Below are 21229 nucleotides of genomic sequence, written 5' to 3'. Positions count from 1 at the left end.
TTCGATCTTTCCTTTTAAAAAGTGGATTACAGAAATATCTAATGGAATAAAAAAATATTTAACTTCCCTTAAGGAAAAAGAAAAATCCTGATTTGCTCATGTGTGTTACAACACCACCTTCTAAAAGAACTAATGACTTAAATTAGTTGTTTTCTTGTGCAGGTTATAACATCATAGTACTCAGGAAAAATAGCCATTTCTACAAATTCTTTTAGTTGAACGGGATTTTAACAGCATAAAATGGTCCAGTGACATTCTCACTGGAAAACTCTGACTGAAACAGTAGTCAAATAGGTGTTGTTTCTTACCATGATGTTTGTACTGGCTAAAGCGTATCTGGCATTTGAAAAGGAGAATTTCAATATTTACATTTTATTTATACACTAAGCCACCAATTAAGAAAATAAAAATCGTTATATAAATAAATTACTAAAATCACAGAAAGACTCCATCAACATGAATTTGTAACAGTCAGTTAGAAGCCGATCAAAGCAGTATTCCTGGGCCAACTTTGTCATTTTAGAATCACATTTTCCTGTGAATTTGTAGGTGTATATGTCCACATACACATGGGTATGTGAACTCCAAACAGGTGGTCCATTAAACTTTAGTTTATTACCAAGAGAAGGTAAGTATTTTCCCACTTGAGTTACACACTTGCGCTGTATTATATTAAGCACAAAGACTTATAAACACACTTCATTTACTACACCAATGATTTCCCTTTATTTCAAATGGATAACTTGGAAGTTGTTAATGCATAAACAATTATAGGATTGGGACCTTTTATATTAACTTGGAACAAAGGTATAGAATACATTTTTTCAGAGCCCGGTTTACTCTGTCTCCATTAAACTTACATGAGCATGTACCCATTAGATACTAGTATTTCCAGTACTGAATTACCGTATTCTCCAGTGCCATCTTCATTTCTGCACTTTCAAACAAAAACACATACACTTGTATAATGAACTTTGATTCATCCAACATTACGAATGTGATAGTTGTTTAAGCTTGAGAGAGGCATTTTAAATCTGTATTAAAGACAGAGCACCATTCAGGAAATCCTAAGACTTGGGAAGATTGAAGTGCATTGGTGTAAGATATTATCCCTTTGTGCAAACAATATCCATCCAGAGCTGACGGGGTGTATTTTTATGTCACAGGGCATTTACAGCTGTGTCCAACTGTATGGCTGAATCCTGAAGTCGACAGACAAGCACGGCTCCGACTAGAAATCAAGGGATTTTTGTCCAAGTACCAAGGAGCAAAACGATGTGAGTATGAAAAGACATAGTTAATTCATCGGGTAGAAATGCTTCTTCACTATTATCCTGCGCTATGATTATTCACAGTTTTACCTGTAGAGAGGAATACCAGAGAATCTTTCAGACTAGGACATTCTCATTCACCAAACACTCCTTCACAACCCACAGTTAAAATAATTCCAGTAAATCTGGTGGCGGTGCGGAGCATCAGCCTCCAGCGAAGGACCCTTCACCTGAACACCAGCATTCTCCCCTGTGCTCGTCCAAAAAAGGTTGTTTTTAAAAGCCACTCCAGCTCGGTATGTCCACCTGGAAATCCCTCGCCCCGGCAACGCTTTCCGCATCGGGCGTTTCAGTTCCTGCGACACGGCCTCGTTACACCCACAGAGACGGACATGAGCGGTAACTCCAGCCAGGGTCCCGGGTCTCACACACCTCACCCGCTGGGGCGGGGGGGGGGCACACAGGGACTACCGCCTCTCTGGGTTCATTTTAAGGCGCCTTTTTAGGTCTGCCTCCTGCGAGGCGGCATCTTGCAGTCCCCCTCCCCACCATCCTTAGGGAAGACAAAAATAAAACCCCAAACGTGTGGGTTTTTCAACGGTCACTTCTTCACAAATCGTTGGCTGCCTTCCTCTCAGCGCAGGCCTAAGCGTAAAGTCCGGTCTCGTTCCGCGCACCAGAACGGGCAAAAAAAGAAAGAGAAACTCGGCCGGCAGCCGAAGGGGTGGGGAAGGGGCGAGACAGCCACGCCGCGGAGCCTCAGCTGTGCCCGCCGCCGCCCAGGCCAGGCCAGGCCAGGCCAGGCCAGGCGCGGCGGAGAGATCCGCTGCAGCTGCCGCGGCGCTGGGAAGGGAGCGGCGCGGCCCCGAGCAGCGCAGTGGCGGCGGCGGCGGAAGCGGCGCTGGTTGAGCGAGGGAGCGAGCGGGCGAGGAGGAGGCAGTCGAGGGAAGGGGGAGGCTGTTGGTGTTTGGCGCCGGTGGAGGGAGTCATTCCTGCAGCTGCACTTCCGGTCGGCATTTTGTTCTGAGAGGGAGCGAGAGAGACACACACAGGATCCTTTCCCCTCCTTCTCGTCCTCCTCTTCCCCCTACCCCCCCACTCGGTACCGACTCACCGTGCCCAGGCTGCCCCCCTCCCCCGCCCTCCTGCACTCGCACACACAGAGGGAGCGGCGGCGGCCCCTTGGCAGCGCTGCCCCCCCGGCCACCCCCCGCTCCCCCGCGGCTCGGAGTGTGTCTCGGAACCGGTTCGGCGCGGCGCGGCGCGGGCCGGCCCGGCCCGGCCCCTGTTGATGTTGTGAAGCAGGCTCAGGGGGAAGGGATTTGTCTCGGCCGCTCACCCCCCGGCTCTACATGTTCGCTGCACTGAGGAGGAGACGGAAGAGGAGCCAGCCCCCCTCCCGGCCCGGATTATTGTTGTTATATTATCTCCCCTCCTCCTCCTGCTCCGCGGCGGCGGCGGCGGCCCAGCGGCGGCGGCTCCTCTGAGGAGGGAGGGGGGCGGATTTCTCTCCCCCTCTCTCGGATTCTCGTTGGATTCAGACGCCGATTTGCTCAGGTAATCCCCCCCTCCTTGTCTCCCCTTCCCCTCCCTGCCCTCTCCAGCAGCGGGCCGGGCCTCCCAGCCCAGGCCGCCCAGCACTGCCGGGAGCAGAGGGGATTAGCTGTTATCCGGGGTAGAGGGGAATAAGTGGCAACCGGAGGTGTTTATTTCGCAGCCCCCCTTCCTGCTCGCTTGGGTTTGGCGGAGGAGATTGGTTCCTCCCGGGCTGCCGAGAGGCCCAGGCCCGGTGGAGAGCGCAGGCCCGCCGGCCAGCGCCTTTACTCCAGCTCGGGGATTAGAAAGGCGAAGCGGCTTCTCAGTGACAGGCCTCAACCCGGAGAGGAGCAGGAGGAGGAGGAAACAATACAATTAGCCGCAAATGTGCACTGATCCTTTGCCATATTTACAACTTCACCTAGGGCAAGGAAGGAAGGTCCCAGCACAGACAGCCCTCTGAGGTGTGGAAGGAGTAAGTGGAGGAATAGGGGAAGAGAGACAATGTAAATACCCAGGAACAAAAATATCACCTCTCTTCGCTATTACGTTCTTCTAACCAACTGCGTTCTGAACATTAAAAAGTTCGAATGCATATGGATTTATAATGTGCAGAGGTTTAATCTCTAAATAATACAGCGATTGATTAGTGTGTTAATCACTTAGTATATTTATAGCATAAAACTAGTGCTTGTGGGATGATTGACACAACACGGACACCTGCAGACCCAGGAAATACAGATAGGCAATCATGTTGTATCAGGTACTCCACACAATCTTAGTGTCTATGTGGCGCATACGTTACAGGAATATGTACTAAATTCAGAAGAAATACTATTTTATGCTTCTAACAAACAGAAAACTGGAGAGGGATCCTGTGTAAAGTCCTGCGTTTATGACATTTAAGGGACCAAGGTGAAGATGAGATCTTAACCAAAGTACTTGAGAATCAAATGTAAATTTGATTAAGTGAAGAGTGAGGAATGCTCAAAAAGTGCCATCCTTTCTTGTCAGGCCATATCACTTTGAGATCCTGAGGTTGTTATTGGCTGTTTGTGTCCATGATGTTTGAATATGTAATTAGGTGTCATTTTAACAGGTCAAATGTGTTTTGTAAATGACTGTTGATTAAGTGTCAGGTCTTTATAAATAAATGGTAGCTAATTTACACTAAAGTAAATCTTGGATTTATGTGTGGTAGAGTTGAGAGTGTTACTGAAAATTGAGGTAGATTTAAAACAGACACCCTGAGAACTAGTAAAAATACTCATATAGAAATTACATAATTGAAGGAAATTTTAAGATACAAAGTTTCATCTTTCATACAGAAAGGAAATCTGTAAATGACAAACAACTATCAACATTACATAAGTTGTCTATTTTTCAGCAGGTTTTTAGTTGTTCAGGCAGATCTGCTGTAATAATAAGTGGTTAATGTATCTAATAGAGTAACTTTCTGGTGTATTGTGTTGAGGGTCTTGTAATAAAACTGTGCTATCGTGCCTCCAAGTGCCCTGATACATGTTTAAAAGGGTGAAGTTAATATAGCTGTCACGTAGAAGGCGTGTTTTTAATGCTGTAAATCCGTGTAGTAGTCAGTAGCGTGTCCGTGATTTGTATTGGTCAGGGAGCAGTTTGAATTTTAAAAAGCCTGAAGATCCTGCTGAGCCCCAATCCCGGCCTCCCTCCCTCCCACTAATCTCCCATTCCTGTCTTTGTGCTGCCTGGTCCTGTTAGACACTGTTTGCAACAGGGCCTCAGGCCTACGTGCGTGGAGAGGAACCATTTACACTTCGAAAAAGCAGCTTCGTATTTTTAAACTTTGTGAATTGCAGAGGGAACCACTAGTAGTCTCTAACTGTCCCTATCTCAGTGTGTAGCAGCAGAATTGATGTTTTCTTTTGGTCTGTAGCGTGCGTAGAGGCCGAGTGTAACTCAGCTTTACAGGAAAGAAAGGACTGTGCAGAAGTAGTTGTAGTACTTGGGTAGTTTTCATCATCAGGAAGCGACATTAGCTCTAGGGTTTCTTTGGTCGTCTGTTTCGAACAGCTCTCGTTTTTACAAAAATGGGTTTGTTATGCTAACAGTAGTGAACTTCTCTGACTTACTTTTCATTTAAGGAGGTTTGCTTTAAGTATACCAGATATGAGCAGGAAATGAGCTACTGTAGTTATGTAGTTCCTGTCAAGTTTATCTTGCCAGGGTTGTGTTTACGGTGCCTTTTTTTTTTTTTATTTATTAAATCAGAAAGCATGCACTGTTCTGGTATGAAAAATAGGCATATTTGTAGAGGGAAATTTAAGATGCTGTCTATCTGTGATTTGTAATGAGTTTTTTTGTTTTGTTCTAAGCCATATGTGATTAATCCTGAATTAGTTGCCTTATCAGAGTTTATGTAGTTATAAATTTCTTTATCTCAGAAAAATATATTTAGCATACAGAAATATTTAATGTGGAAATGTTAATAAGATGACATTTCTGTTTTAGATTGTATTTCTTAGCACATTTAAGAGTGTATGTATGTGAAGCAGGACTGTGTGACTTTCATACTACTTTTTCCCTAATTTTAAAATTTTGTACTGGTCCACTGTTTATCACACAGCTAGCAGCTTAAGGAGGGTGTAGTTATTTTATTCATATTATAGAAATACGAAATTAATTCTTCTCAAGATGTTAGTCGTAACAATTATTTTAACTGAAAGAGGAAAATACTTTCTTCTTTTTATCTTTTATTTTATACTTTTGACTACCTTGTACATTTTGAATTTTTTTCCTGTGTACAGGTTTTATTTCTTTTTTTTCTCTCAACTTCTTAAATATTTTACTTGAAGTTATTCCAACAAAAAATCTTTCCCTGAAGCCTTCTACCATCTTTTAAAGCTGCTTTTGTACTTTTTAAAAATAAAGACAAAGGAAATACCAGTAAAATAATTTACTTTTTACATTTGAAATGTTTAAATTTTGATTTAGGAGAAACAGAACAGGATCAGAGAAGCAAAATTATATAACTAAAGCCCTTTGCAGATCCCTGTTCTACATAAGAGTACAGGTACCCCTGTGCAAACTTATTGCACACTTGAAACTCCATGTACATTAATGTTCCTATGAGTCTGCTTGCAGAATCAAGGTAATAGATAGTAATTTCCTTAGGTTAGAACTGGGGGGGAGGGGGGGTGTGTTGTAGTGTTTGTATGATGATTAAGGTAATGCAGCCTTAATCCTGAAAGTTTCATGTATATATTCCTCTACAATATAAATAAACTATATTTTGAAGGATACTAGATGAAAAATAGTCAAAGTGTGAATTGATTTGAGCCAGGCATTGCTATAACAAGTTTACTATTGAAAATTTCTGTGTGTTCAGCTGCAAGTGTGATACTTTTACATGTATATTATATTACAATGTGTTGAAGTAATGATATTGAGTTTATATTAACATTCATAAATACTGCACAAGAAATGTAAAGTTAGTGGATAATTGCTGTAACTAGAGAGAAAAAGTATACTTCTATTCTGAATATCTAGACCTAGGAAAGAAATAAAGTCTTCAAATTCAGAAATTTATGTTTTCTAGAAATTATTCTAGAGGAGTATATGATATTCATGACTGTGTGGACACTTTGGCAACAATTCTGGGCATACTTAATTGGAAAAATACAAGTAGTGATAGCTTTAGAATTTAGTGTCTGATGGTATGAGGTGGGTGATACAGCATTAGGGTAGCTATTTAGTGTCACAAAATACATCACCAGAAATATTTAACATTTGTAAAAAAATAGCCATTTTGATATGATACTGCTTAATTCCAATCTTGCTTTTTGTACGCCTTTATTAGAAGTAGTACAGGTTACGTTAGCTTCTGATTTTGGATCAGCAGCAGTAACAAATACTCAGTTGCACAGAGATACCTACAAGGAAATGCTTGAAGTTGGTGTAGGCAATAATACCTGGGTATTATTGCTAACAACCCTGTACAATAATGATCCTTTTTAATAAATCAAAAAAGGAAGTCCTTTTGAAATGACTGTTGCTAAAGGCTTGTATTCTAGAAACCCTTAATATAATTCATCTATATTTTTGTTTTATTTTCTTAGTGTTAGAAGCATACTTAGTAGCTGATCCTGACCCCCAAAGTACATGTGAGAGGAATGCTTTATATTGACATCTGCTGCACCCCAGGAGCGAGGAGATTGTGCAGGACCTACGATTTGTGTCTCACTTCCTGTCCCTACTGTTCATTATGGAAAATCTCACTAGCAAAAGGGAGGAGGGAAAGGATTTTGGCCCAGCTGTATGTAGAAACTAAAAGGCATTCCAGTCAAATTGAACATGGTTGTTGAACCTGTACTTGGAAGGTGACTACTGGGTTTACACAAATAACTTTAAAAAACCCCCATAAACATTGAAGACCAGTTTTCATGTTAAAGAAAAAATTCTAGAAAAGTTCCTTTTTTATGGCCTTTGGCATTTGTATCAGTTGGTTTTAAGTGGTTTTCCAATCAGAGATCTCAAACTTCTTTATATGGATAGACATTTTAATTTTTCAGATTATTGCTGTGGTTTGATTTGAAGCACTTTGTTTTTTATAGCAGTGTGTGTGTAGCCATGCAATGCATTTTAGAGAACAGTGTCAAAAAACGCTAAGCTGCAAAGTAAGGGACTTGGGTAAGGAAACAGCAGACTAAGATTACAGCAACAGACATAATCCAGCCCCCTTCTCCATACACTGGGCCTTTAAGGGGGAACACAATAATGTAGTTACCCTCGCAGCCCCAATTCAATGCCTCATACAGTGCATGGGAAATGCCAGTTGACTGGTATGCTGTTATAACTTAAATATTTTTCTTCATCATTCAGTGTGCAGCCTGCTGCCTTATTACCTGCTATATATATATACAAATCTTCAGTGAATGCTGAAGTGTTTTCATTTGTTAATTTGTAGGAGTCATCTCAAAATAAATATCTGTGCTTCACAAACGTTAGAGAACTTTTTTTTTGCTCATCTCTAAAATATTATTTCCATTTTACAGATGAAGGACTGAAACTGAGTCAAAATAGTGAGTTTTAAAAGTGCTTATAAATCCTTTGTAATTTGACATGCATTATTCTTCAGATTTTTAGTTACTTTACAGCACTTAGTAAGTTCATAACATTGTTTTCTTTGACTTTGTGGTTGTGAGTGCACTGCATTTCAACATATCAGGCTTATTGTTTCTCATGCTGGATCTGTAAGAAGTACAGAATGGGTTTTTGCTGATGGCCTTAAACATCTATTAAGTCTGAACTGTCTTGATCATGCCAACAGCTGGAAAAGAATAGATTTCTTGTCCTGTAAAATTAAAAAGAATCACCCTCCATATTGTGAAGACTCCAAAATCTCTTAAAGTTTATCTGGAAGAACAGAGACAACAACTAGATAATAACCCAAATCCCGCAAGTAATTAAATGGCTTGCTGCAATATTGGAGACAGATTAAGAACGTTACTCTGTTAACTTCCAGCAGGAACTAGCAACCCTGGAGAATATCCTAAGCATTGGTTATTGGCTGTTAGGGATAAAACTCTGCCTCTCTAACTGATAATTGTTGCAGTTGATGTAAACTGGTTGAATGGAAACCTCTGCAGCCTAGTGGTCAGACCATTTCATTGAGATGTCAGTCTGTTGTCCATGGCTCTTAGGAAAGCAAGACTGTTCTCGGTTGTAGTTAAGTGCATTCCTAGCCAGAACATTGCTTTGGGGATTTGGGAAGTCCATGTCCAAATGCCTAATCTGTATCCGGCAGAGAAGTTCTTGAGCTTTTTTCTCCCCATATGGCTTTTTATGTCATATGCTCTAGGCATGGCCCGGAGGCTGTGAGTATATTTATGAAACAGGTAGAATAAGTAGTGCTCAGTCTTTTAGTTTTTTCCTTTTTTTCTTTCTATCCTTACTTGTGGTGGAAGTTTTCTGTGAAAATAAGGGTTGGGGGTTTTCTTTCTGTTTGTTTGTTTGTTTGTTTGCTTGTTTTTAAAGAAGAGTTGATTTTTATAAATGGCAGCTTCCAGGAAAAGAGCTCTTGGATGGGAGACTGTTCTTCATCCATTGGATTCATTAACTATATTTTATTCAAAGTCTTTAGTAAAAAAGTGTAACACCCCACAAAAGGTACCTCCTTTTACTCTGTAACTCTGATCTGTTTCGTGACATATATGTTATGTGCCATATATGAGGCAGAGATCCTCGAATAACAAAAGATGGTATATGATAATTTAATGAATGACTATCATAATGCACAAGGGACTAAACTGTAGATGTAAGCAACCATAATTCTGGCATTTCTTAATAGTTTATAGTATGGTTTTATAGTAGTAACCTTTTTTCTCCTTTTTTTTAATATAATGTAATTTATCAAGCTCCTTGAATGTAAACATGTGTCTGTGACAGTGCAATCCCTGTCTCTCACATTTGAGCTAACAATCTCCCCTCTATGTTGACCAGGTACTCAGAAAGCATGAGGTTACAAATACTTTGTCTCTGAAATTTTGTTTTCAAGTCTTAGGTTTTAATAGAGAGTGTCCCCCTTTTCTGCACGTTATTTTCCATTCAGATATGTTGCTTTCTCTTTTTGTTCCGATAGGCTTGCTGGATATTAAGGATGGGGGGAAAACTCAGAGAGCCGTAATCAGCTGCTACGTACAGCAGCTACCTTAGCGCCTGTAGAAAAAATAATCTGGAACCTGCTTTTTGTAGTCATAACAGCTGGGAAAATTTCAATAAGACTCTTAATAAGATTGTGGGGGAGGACTCATGGGGAGTGCTTTGTGGAGATCTAAAATCAGTTTAACTTCAATTTTTATTTGGGTTTTTTTGGTTTTTTCTGAAGGGAAAATTAAAAACTCTGTCAGATGATTTGTTTGTTAAATTTCTAATTCAAACTAAGGAGATATGATTGCTTTTTACTACGTGGATGCTAGGTTTTCCTTTTTTTGTTTTCTTTTTTTTTTCTTTTTTAAATAATGGGAAATGCATTTTCTTCTGCTAGCATGCTCAGCGATGATTGGTTCTTCCTGGCAGTGCCCTTAAAAACTCATGTTGAGGCCTAACCTGTAACATATTAAAACTTCAGAGTATCCTATTAAAACTTGGCAGTTACAAGGAATTGAAACATTGCTTAACAGAGTTACTAGTCGACTTTAAGAAGGCATGTTACTCCCTGCTTGTTTTGTATAGGTAGGACTGGTAGTGGCTCCTTGCAGTTCCTGACACTTACTATTTAAAGGCACTGATTTTACTTCTGACTTTGCTAAACTTCAGTCATTTGGGCCAAAATCTTCCATGCTGGCTGACTGCCCTTTATTGACTGATTCTTTTAATAAAGCTTAAAGCCAAAATAGTTCACTGACTCTTAAGGGTCATGCTGAAGGCAAAAATTGTTTAAAAATTATTTCTGATCTTTTCTACAAGTAATTGGAGCAATCCCATTCTTTGGGAAAGGAATTCAAAATTTGAGAGTGAGGTGACTTTTTGCATTAGGGATGTGCGTTTTGTTGCCATTCGAAAACCTGTCCAAAAATTGGGCAAGTGTCTGAAAAATTAGCAGACTTACCTGATTGTAGGCATTAATGCTGAAAAATCTTGTGTGCACAACAGGACTTTGCTAATAAGTACAGTTCTAAGCAGTGAGATGTGGTACAGACTCATAGTTTTCTGGTGTCTGTTCCTTGCTTATCCACAGTGCTGATTCATTTGAATGTGGAAAAGACAAGAACTGAGGTTGCAGGTGGCTGGAAGGGTGAACACATGGAGGAGAAGAGTGGTAGACTGGAACCAGACTTACAAAGGATGGGGAGGGAATAGCAGTTTGAAGCACAGGAATTGGGAGGAGGGTAGCAGTTTGGAGTTCCTAAGAAAGTAATGACTGAACCGTGAGGACTGGATAAAGGAGCTGGTGGGGCAGTACAAGTGTCCTTAGTAAAGGTACAGGAAGAGCTGTGAAACAGCCTTAGCAAGAAGCACAGACAGAAGGGTACTTTCGAATTGGGTGTACAGTCAAGGGAAGCAGCTCAGGGATGGGAATGGGTGGGAAGTATGTACTGAGAGAGGCCAGAGAGGGGAAGAAGAACAAATTGCCTCAGAAGCCGGAAGTGCAAAACAAGGATTGGCTGGGCAAAGAAGCATTATTTCACACATAGGAATTCATAGTTTGAATTGTTTGTTTTTTTTTTTTTAAACTGAGGAAATCACATACTGAAAGAAAAAAAAAAGCTCAGAAATGTGGAGTACTTCTTGTAAGAGCAAGTGATAGGGAATTCCGTAGTTCAGATTACCTGTGTAGTCTGCATTTGGCATCTTTGTGAATGCATTGTGGTAGTCTTTAAGTCTGTCATCACTTTTTTCTCACAACAGGATGCCTGTTTCACTGACTATGTGGAATGAATGGAGTTGGGGTTTTTTAGTGTTTTTTTTGTGGGGTTTTTTTTGTCCTTTTTTTTTTTTTTTTAAAAGAAAAAAACCAACAGGTTATATTAATGTCTCCAAGGCTTGGCCTTAGATATTGTAGATTCTGCTTGGGGAAGGGGATAGACTCTTGAGATTGCTTCCAGTCCTGTCTTTTATGATTAAGTATTTTGATTTCTCTTTGGTGCTCAATGTGTAGTCCTTTGCCTAAATCACTTCACATCGTTAAGCCCTGCTCCAGAGGTGGAATTCTTGATTTCCTTAAGGGCTTTTCTGTCACATGTGTTGTAATATTGGAATGCTTCACAAATACTTATTTTTTAAATTTTTTGAGGAGAGTACGTAATCATGCAAGTTGGGAACTGAGGTGCAAAAGTTGATCTTTATAACTTTGGAAGTCTTAAGTGGAGCAACTGTAGGACCTGACATTTAAATTAACTTGAATTTCTTTGCATCATAATGTGTGTGATAGTACTACAACAGATTTTGTTAATTTTGGTTACAAATATGACTAATCAGTGCTTCTTCAAATTAGGCTTTGGAGCATGCAGGAAAAAAGGAATACAGAAATATTTACTGTTAGTGATAGAAATAGAATGAGATTCCCAAGAGTGGCATTTTTCTGTTTCCTGCTATCTGCTCTGCAGCCTCTTTGCCGTCATACTTCTCTTTCATTTTTACTTGAAGTTGGAGAGTCATTTACACAACAGACCTTCCAGCCTTATGAATAGCCTCTGATTCATTTCCAGAGCAGATCCCTCCTGTAAGCCTGTAGTAGGTTGACCATGGCTGGACGCCAGGTGCCCACCAAAGCCTCTCTATCACTCCCCTCCTCAGCTGGACAGGGGAGAGAAAATATAACAAAAGGCTTGTGGGTCGAGATGAGGACAGGGAGATCACTCAGCAATTACCGTCACAGCAAAACAGACCTGACTTAGGGAAAATTAACTTAAATTTATTGCCAATCAAATCAGAGTAGGCTAATAAGAAATATAATGAAATCTTAAAACACCTTCCCCCACCCCTCCCTTCTTCCTGGGCACAGCTTCACTCCCAAATTCTCTACCTACCCCCCTATGCCTCACCCCCCAGCAGCACAGAGGGATGAGGAATGGGGGTTATGATCAGTTCATCACACATTGTCTCTGCCGTTCCTTTCTCCTCAGGGACAGGGCTCCTCACACTTTTCCCCTGTTCCAGCATGGGGTCCCTCCCATGGGAGACAGTCCTCCACAAACTGCTCCAGCGTGGGTCCCTTCCACGGGCTGCAGTCCTTCAGGAGCACAGACTGCTCCAGTGTGGGTCCCCTGCAGGGGCACAAGTCCTGCCAGCAAACCTGCTCCAGCGTGGGCTCGTTTCTCCATGGATCTGCAGGTCCTGCCGGTAGCCTTCTCCAGCATGGGTCCTTCCCATGGGGTCACAGCTTCCTTCAGGCACCCACCTACTCCAGAGCGGGGTCCTCCACAGGCTGCAGGTGGATATCTGGTCCACCATGGACCTCCATGGGCTGCAGGGAGACAGCCTGCCTCACCATGATCTTCCCCACGGGCTGCAGGGGAATCTCTGCTCCGGCACCTGGAGCACCTCCTCCCCCTCCTTCTTCACTGACCTTGGTGTCTGCAGGGTTGTTTCTTTTACATTTTCTCTCACTGCCCTCTCTGGCTGAAGTTTCTGTGCTGCAGCAACTATTTTTCCCTTCTTAAATCTGTTATCACAGAGGTGATACCACTGTTGCTGATGGGCTCGGCCTTGGCCAGCGGTGGAGCTGGCTGTCTTGGAGCCGGCTGGCATTGGCTCCATGGGACACAGGGGAAGCTTCCAGCAGCTTCTCATAGAAGCCACCCCTGTAACCTCCCAGCTACCAAAAACTTGCCACACAAGCCCAATACAAAGCTGAATAAAGACTGTGCCTGGCGGTGGAAGGGGAATGTAACACAATTATATAATCCAAGGACTGTGTCAGAATTCTTGAGTGCTAGGGGCATTTATTAACTTTTGATTGACTTTGCAAATATTATCTTTCACCCTGGGGTGTGGGATTTCCTGGTAGAAGTCTAGAAAGTTTTGAGTTGATACACAGAAGAGTAATCTTTGAGTATTGTTTGGTATCAGCTTTTCTGTGTTGAGTGTTCTGTTTTAGAGGGTTTTTTAAAGTCAGATCTTCAACATTTCTAATGATACAAATTTTAACATAAGGAAATGCATTTAGTATAATATCTTTTTAAGCATTGCCTTGTAAACCAGTTGTCACAGTACAGTAAGTAAAATTTTTAATCTTGATTTCTACATCATGAAAAGGAATTGGAGTGAGATCAAAAAGGGACTTCATTGCTGTGATACTGCTGTTGAACAGGGTAGCCCCCGAGTGTCAATCAAAAGTTCGAGATGTGTGAGCATGCAAAATGGAACTCACAACTCCTGTGGTGCTAAGGGATCCATATTGGTTAGTCAATAGAAAACATTGGAGAGATTTTTACTTCCTGAAAGAAAGTTTAAATCAATTTATTTGATAATCATATTCTCTCTTGCAGGCTTTTTCCTTGTTCTAATTGATTTTCTTTGCACTGTGATGTAGTACTCCTTCAAGAAGAGACGGGAATGCTCGCTACCCCATAAAATCTTACAGGCAGTTGAAGACTCTAATGGATAGTGACAAATGCGTGTTTGAACCTCCTGCTACTGAGGAGGATTTTAGAATCTGTGTGTCTGATATCCTGAGCAAGTGCTCTTCCTTTGTCCTGCCGAGATTTTGAGTGAAGGGTTGGAGGCTGCGGCTAGTATATGGTGCCAAGTAATCAGTTTTGTGCATTGGGGTATTCAAAGCATGTGTATGACTGGACTTTCCTACTCTGAAGATCTTGCCCAGGCTTAGGTGTAAAACAGGTGTTGAGCTGCTTAGTTCTGCAAAAATAGTGGTAGATCTGACATACACCAAAGCAAAGCTGTAGGTGAACTTTCCTAGTGATAATTTAGGTGACTAATAACTTAGAGAGTTGTAGGAACACACTGTGCACTCTAGGGTCACTGTTATAAAAGATTATTTAGAGTTATGGCTCTGCATATTTACTCACTGGAGTAATTCCCTCTGCTTCTATCTAGTGTGATGTGAAGTTCAGTTTTGTTTCTTACAGGAATAGATCACTTGTTTTTACCATGGAAAATATCATTAAAATATTTGAGGAATTGCAATAAAAATCGTATAGTTTAAAAACTGTTTTGTCTGTAATTCTCTAAATATCATTACATGAACAAGCCATCATAATACTGGAAGGTAAACATTCTCAGTTTTCACATCACACTGTAATCTTACCCTGCAACCTGGAGAAAGAATAATGAACACTATTTGATTAAGCGCCATGTTAAATGATTATATTGAATTAATAGACTTCAGAATAGGAATTCTTTCTTTTTCTGTAAATGTTTGTGTTTATTCCTGACAAATCCTTTTTCTAGGCTCAAAGTAGACATACAATGTCATGGGATTGAGCAAATTCTTAATCACATCTTGATAAATAATTAGCTAATGAAGTCTTATAAAAAGCTCTATAGGTGGACTTCTGAGATTCAACATAACTTTTTATATCCTGATAATTTGAAGTTATTGCATGCTCAGCTGCAGTGAATGTTCAGTTGTGTATATGTAGCCTGTGGCAATTGCATGCAACTTGATTTAGTTTAACCCTGTTTCATTGCTGGCTAAGGAAGGTTAAATCAGTTTGCATTTTTCCTAGGCTAAGTGTATATGGACAATTACTGAAAGTCAGCTGATGCACAGTAACTTGAGAGTCTGGGCTAATCAGGTTGCCCAAATGTGGCTGACGCTCCATGTAACCCTATGGGAATTTTGGGAGCGAACAGTATTTGCTTGAAACAAAACTGTTGAAGGTCTTCTGCCTGCACCTAATTAGTGATACAGGTGTAAATTTGAACAAGTGTTTTGGGAAGGACAGTAAAAATGGGTGAAATATCTCATTGTAAAGTACGCTAATTTTGAAATCCTGTTAGAAGATACCATAAAGCATAGATATTAGCAGGTAGATATAAGCAGATAACTATTTTAAACAAGAACAGAAAAACCTCATCAGTTTTCTGATGAAGCTTACATGCTTATGCTATTTTGTAATGAAAAGCAAACAAAAATTAGAAGATAGACATTCTTTAGTTTTAAAGGTGACCCTATAGAAATAGCATCAGTTACCAAAGACATTAAATTTGCTGTACAGAACTTAGAGGTTTTATTAGTAAAATGACATTCACCTTGGTAGAATTCAGTTTAGTTTCATGTGCATGATTATGATGAATAAACATTCTGTAAATCAAGTTACATACAGGTTCATTAATGGGGTTGTGTGTCAAATAATGATTTAAAATTACACTTCTGTGAATGGAATGCTTTCAGTGGGTTTACATAGGTATAATTACTTGAAATTGATAGATATCAATGTACTTGCTTCCTGAAATAAGTTAGAATTTCAGCTGAACTTTAAATAGCTTAATCCCTAAACGTTAGGGTATTCACATACAGTAAAATATTTATTCACTGAACTCAATGATTATAGTAGTAAATAGTCTTGATGCACACAAGACTACTTAAGAAGCATTTTTGTTTTTCTTTAAATAATACATAATAATTTTGTAGATTAGATTTATCTCATTAAGACCAACAGTAGCTTTAATGATTCTGTCATAGTTATTTAGTATTGTTCTGTGGTTAATTTGGGTTTTGTCATAATTATAGTTAATCATTTTGTGAATCTATGTAAGTTAAAGATGTTTGTATTTTGGGGGCTTGGGCTGGGGGTTGGTTGTGACCTGGAGTGCTAATTGCTAAGATTTAGTGGTAGGCTCCCACTTGTGATTTCTTTGCAATAACTTTCTGAACTCTGGACATAGTTTAATAAATTCAACACTCGTGTAGCTTACTAACATACCCATCAGTGGTCTGTTAATGTAGATGTTATTTAGCTTCAGATAACTTGGAAGATTTTTTTATAATCACCTGTGTAAAAGGCTTATATATATGATTGGGTAATAACTCAGATACTTGTCGACTGAAAAGCATAGAGTCATGCTTGAAAATTTGCCTTAAAATCTTTCAGAAATAAGAAATACCTACTTGACAGCCAGTGTCTTAGAAGATCTATGAGAGGATGTTTGCTCTGAGTAAACAGTGGGAATAATTAGCAGTGGGGGGAGCTCAAGTTCCTTGTAATATGAACCTGGAAAACAGAAATGTAAATGAATATTGGGATTATGTGATATAGCAGTTTATTACTATACAGAATACTACTGTCAGTATAAATTTGTGTCTCAGACATAAATATTATCATGTGTGCCAAAGCATGCAGACAATAATGTCAAACATGTGGCCTGGAAAGGCCACTTGTGGTTCTGCAAGCTCTAATTTATGGTCTCCCATGGCAACTGTCAAAGAGAAAAAAGGATTATGAATTGAGATGTGTCCCTGGATCATGTCCTGTGAGTTTAATGTGAAGTTATTTTTTTGCGGGTGTGAACAGCCTGTTGCCACAGGAACAGATCTTTTCTGTGTTGCTGCTACTTAGCAGCTCTCCTCTCAGTTGTATGTTTTATCGTGTATGTATGGTGGTGTCCTGGTTTCAGCTGGGATAGAGTTAACTATCTTCCTAGTAGCTGGTACAGTGCTGTGTTTTGAGTTCAGTATGTGAAGAATGTTGATAACACTGATGTTTTCAGTTGTTGCTCAGTAGTGTTTAGACTAATGTCAAGGATTTTTCAGCTTCTCATGCCCAGCCAGTGAGAAAGCTGGAGGGGCACAAGAAGTTGGCACAGGACACAGCCAGGGCACCTGACCCAAACTGGCCAACGGTGTATTCCATACCATGTGGCGTCCCATCCAGTATAGGAACGGGGAAGTGGGGGCAGGGATTCGCCGCTCGGGGACTGGCGGGGTGTCGGTCGGCGGGTGGTGAGCAATTGCACTGCGCATCATTTGTACATTCCAATCCTTTCATTATTTCTGTTGTCATTTTATTAGTGTTATCATTATCATTATTAGTTTCTTCTTTTTCTGTTCTATTAAACCGTTCTTATCTCAACCCACAGGTTTTGCTTCTTTTCCTGATTTTCTCCCCCATCCCACTGGGTGGGGGGGAGTGAGTGAGCGGCTGTGTGGTGTTTAGTTGCTGGCTGGGGTTAAACCACGACAGGTGGTAAGTTAGCTATTACACTACTGGAAAACCGGAAAGAAACTCTGTAGTTTGGTGGCCTGGATGAATAGCTAGCAAAGGACAGTGTCTCTACCTGTATAGGTGCCTTGGCATCTGATGTAAAAGGAAAGACTGAGAACTAGCTACTCCTTATTGCTACTTTAGTGTATATGTTGGTCTTGATGCAATTTTAAGGTAGTTGAGGCTTGATCCATTTCAGCTGCTTCTGGTTTCTGTTCAAATGGTGTGTGGGAATGAAGCTACAGGGGTATCATGCTTCATTTTTAATGCTTCTGTATTGCCAGAATATTCCCATAAAGATGTGTAGCCTCTGGGTTTCCTTTGTGCTAAAGTAATTTCCAGTTTGGGGAAAAAAGCAAATTGATTCTATTCCTTCTACAATAGCAAAGCTGCAGAGAACTGAGAATCTTCTCCAAAATGAGCCTGTGACTTGCGAAATAATATTAATGTTCCACACTAGAAAGATTGAGCCTACCTCTCTAAAAGGTGGGTGTTATCACCTGCATCTCAGGGAAGACTGGAAAGACCAGCTTTCGTTTTCCCTTAAAGGTACTGCCCCACAAATCTATATTTATAGCAGTGCTGTGGTTTACATCTTACTTTGTACATACTCATTTTCATTCATCAGTGAATTATGGTAGGCAAACAGTTATAACTGTATTTTCCTCATAACAGGGTGACCTGAAATACATAGCACACTTATTTTAGGATATTTTTAAAGGTTTAGTTTTTAACTAAGTAAGATGTAGTGATGATAATCTAATTTCATTGGGGTTTTTAATGTTTTTTCAACATAGGTAAAACTCTTTATGACACTTCAGATATAACTTACCCGCATCCCCTTGCTAGAAAAAATGAATACTTAATTGCAAATTGTTGCAGTTCAACAAGTTACGAAAATAAAGTGCTCAGCATGCAATTGTGTAAATTCTATTTAAAAATTAAGCATGACTGAGTATTTAGTCTTCAGTTTATTTATTTGATTTATCTGCATGGTCATTTGTGGTTGTTCATGTATCTGTAGGATATGAGCCACAGTTCACCTTTGCCTTAGCAGCAGCCAGGACAATAGTGCTGTCTGAATTCTGTAGTAGAAAGCTTTGTATTAAAGCCTCAGAGAAACTGAGGGCTATAATTAGGCTTCTCTTCCACAGTAGTGAGTTTTAGATCCTTAAGAAAAGAAGATGGTCGTCATTTGGAGTGAAGTGCCTGGAGAATAAAGTACATAGAAGATAAGCAGAACACCTGTGGGTTGGATACAGGCAGGGATGGAAGAATTCAGTGTGGATTGTCGTGGCATGATCCTGTGAGGAGTAATCTAACCTTCATGGAAGCAGTTCTTGGGCCTTCTCCATATGCCCATAACATAGTCGACTTGGCAGTTCAGTCAGTAACTTGGAACTGCGTCCCTGGCCTAAGACGTGCTTCTCTTTTATTTTAGCGTATCAGTTTAGAATTTAGAGATGTATTTATAGGATGCACGTGGATTTTTATTTAACCAATAAAATGGTATCTGCAACTCATAGAAATAAAGTTCACCAATGGGAAAATGCAATTTTTGCTGTTTCAGTCATTAATTGATGACCAGCTTTCTCATATTGGAAGGTGTGACTTATATAAATAATGGAAAAAATATTTGTCATATATTAATGGAATACAGAAAAAGTAGCAATGCATTTATCCTCTCTGAGATTTTACCAGTTACTTCTTTGAAGAAATAATGTTATGAGCACTTTTTTTCTTTTACTATGTAGCTTTTTTTGCCATGTTTTTTGTTTGTCAGCCTCATTATCCCTTTGCTTTTCTGAGTGAGAGCTTGTATATGTGACATAGTTAGAATATACTTTCTGGAAAGGCCACGTGAATAGTGCAGTAACTGAAGTTGGAAACAGGCTTAACTAAACTGAAACAGGCCCTCTTAGACTTAGATTTCTGCATTTCTTTGATGCTAGTTTAAATATCCTACTTTTCTAAAAAGTGTAATCCTTTTTCATTAGTAGAGGCTTGCTTATCTCTCCACCTTCCAAGCCTCCCCCCAATTTTGAAATTGGCTGTTTAATCACTAACTCTCGTAAACCAGTGAAGAAGCCACGTAATGAAAGACCGCTCTGGGGGTGGGGGGAAATAAAGGTCTTTCTTGTCCTGTTTTGCTTTGGAGCATTAACAGAAGAAGTTGGTTGGATGGAGTATGAATGAGGCTGTCTTTCTCTCATTTGTGTGTTATAACAGATGAGCAAACGAGAGCTTCACAAGTGTGTGATGTGAACAAAATGGAAAGGCTTTAGTCCTTTTCTCACCTTGCAAAATATGAACAGACTTTTTTTGGCATGGGTGAGTTGGGTAGGTTTGTGGGAGAAACCTTGATTTCTGAGTGTTTTCTGAGGGCCAATGTTTGTTAATTTGCAATAATTTCATAATTTCTTTTACTGTATTGCAGTGTTGGATTAAAAGTGTTTATAAATGATTTAAGAATATTGACTTTCAAAGTATGTTACTAAAATAGATCCTGAAAATGTTTTGGCTGATTGGAAGATGTTAACAGCTTACAAATTTCGGTATAATGGAAGAGATAACTGCGTGGATCTTTTTTTTTCTTTCCCAATGTACTCAGTTCCTTGGCTTTTGGGGAAATATGGATTAGCATATATGAATATGTTGTCTGGTTTGCTTATTTGTATTTAGTTTCAGCAGTAATGTGAACTAGTGTGAACTTTATCTCTCTATGGTATGTTGTACAATTTTTGATGATGCTCTACTCCAAAGCAAAATAAAAACAGTGTATGGCATCTTTGATCAAATTTTTGGAACAGTTACGTCAGTAAAAATACTTAGATTGACATTTGAAAACAACATAGTGGTATTTGTGGGGAAAAAAATCAAATTGAAGTGTACTTGACCCGCAATTAGAATGAAACTGAACTGTTTTATTTTAGAAATACTGTAACGGTATAAAGCTGAAACACCTTAGTTCTGTTATTTTAAAATAAAGTGTATTTAAATGGAAGCATTTTCTAAGCTATGTCCACTTTGACAAATGACAGTTTTCAGTGAAACATTCTAATTTAAAAAATTCTCATTCAGTTTAATGGACAGCTCTCTGGGAGAGCGAATCTGCATAAATCCTTTCTCTCTAGCCATTAATGGTGAGGGAGGCGAGATTTTCACCAGTGTCTCTCCCCTGTACTTTATTTATAGGGGTCTTATATGTTGTAATGTAATCTGAATAATGTTCTTAAATTTCTGGCTATCAAATGATTTCGCTTTTTGTACATATATAAGATACTAGCTGTAAGATCTCTTCCAGATCTTGCATGTACTTCTTGCTTTTCGTGTTATTTTCTAGATCCTATCACAGTCCAGAGAACCTTAGACAGCTTTGATCTCACGGATTATTTTAAATTTAGCTAAATAGGCAGGTTTACTAAGAGGTTACAGGAGATGGCTAGCACTTTTGGAAGAGGTTCAGTTGTCTTGGCACTAATGTGTATTTTTTTGATATTCCTTTAGCAAACAAAAATTCTCTGTTTACCAGATGTGAATTTAGAAACTGGAAGACACAGAGGGTTAAGGTGTCTATAGTTCAGTTTATCATCTCTCATCCATAACCTTACCTACTGTGCTTTTTTTTGGCAGGTTCGTATGACAAGACAGTGGTCACATGGTTGTATAGCTTCCAATCTTCAAGACTGCTACATCTACATTTCCTTCATCTTAAAAAAATACTGTATGTGTAGTGATTATATCAAGGCCAGCTAGGGAAATAATGGTAGTCAATGA

General features: G+C 39.7%; 1 protein-coding gene and 1 long non-coding RNA gene across 5 annotated transcripts in view; one reads left to right on the top strand and one right to left on the bottom strand.

Annotated features, from left to right (window-relative positions):
* Positions 1 to 702: 702 nt before the first annotated feature.
* Positions 703 to 2220, bottom strand: LOC128136369 (uncharacterized). The gene is made up of 2 exons (XR_008233342.1): positions 1502 to 2220; positions 703 to 1361 (listed from the first exon to the last, which is right to left on the bottom strand). It is a non-coding gene; the product is annotated as an uncharacterized LOC128136369 (long non-coding RNA).
* Positions 2221 to 2538: 318 nt separating this feature from the next.
* NIPBL (NIPBL cohesin loading factor) overlaps positions 2539 to 21229 on the top strand; it is a 175704-nt gene continuing 157013 nt past the window's right edge. The window contains exon 1 of one of the 4 annotated variants that reach the window (XM_052775768.1): positions 2539 to 2828. The gene's annotated coding sequence lies outside the window, so the exon portion shown is untranslated. The remainder of the gene's footprint in view (positions 2829 to 21229) is intronic. The other 3 variants (XM_052775766.1, XM_052775769.1, XM_052775771.1) reach the window with 3 other exon arrangements.

This window comes from Harpia harpyja, chromosome Z (assembly GCF_026419915.1).
Source record: "Harpia harpyja isolate bHarHar1 chromosome Z, bHarHar1 primary haplotype, whole genome shotgun sequence".
Classification (NCBI taxonomy): domain Eukaryota; kingdom Metazoa; phylum Chordata; class Aves; order Accipitriformes; family Accipitridae; genus Harpia; species Harpia harpyja.
This window is presented reverse-complemented; position numbering and strand designations above follow the sequence as displayed.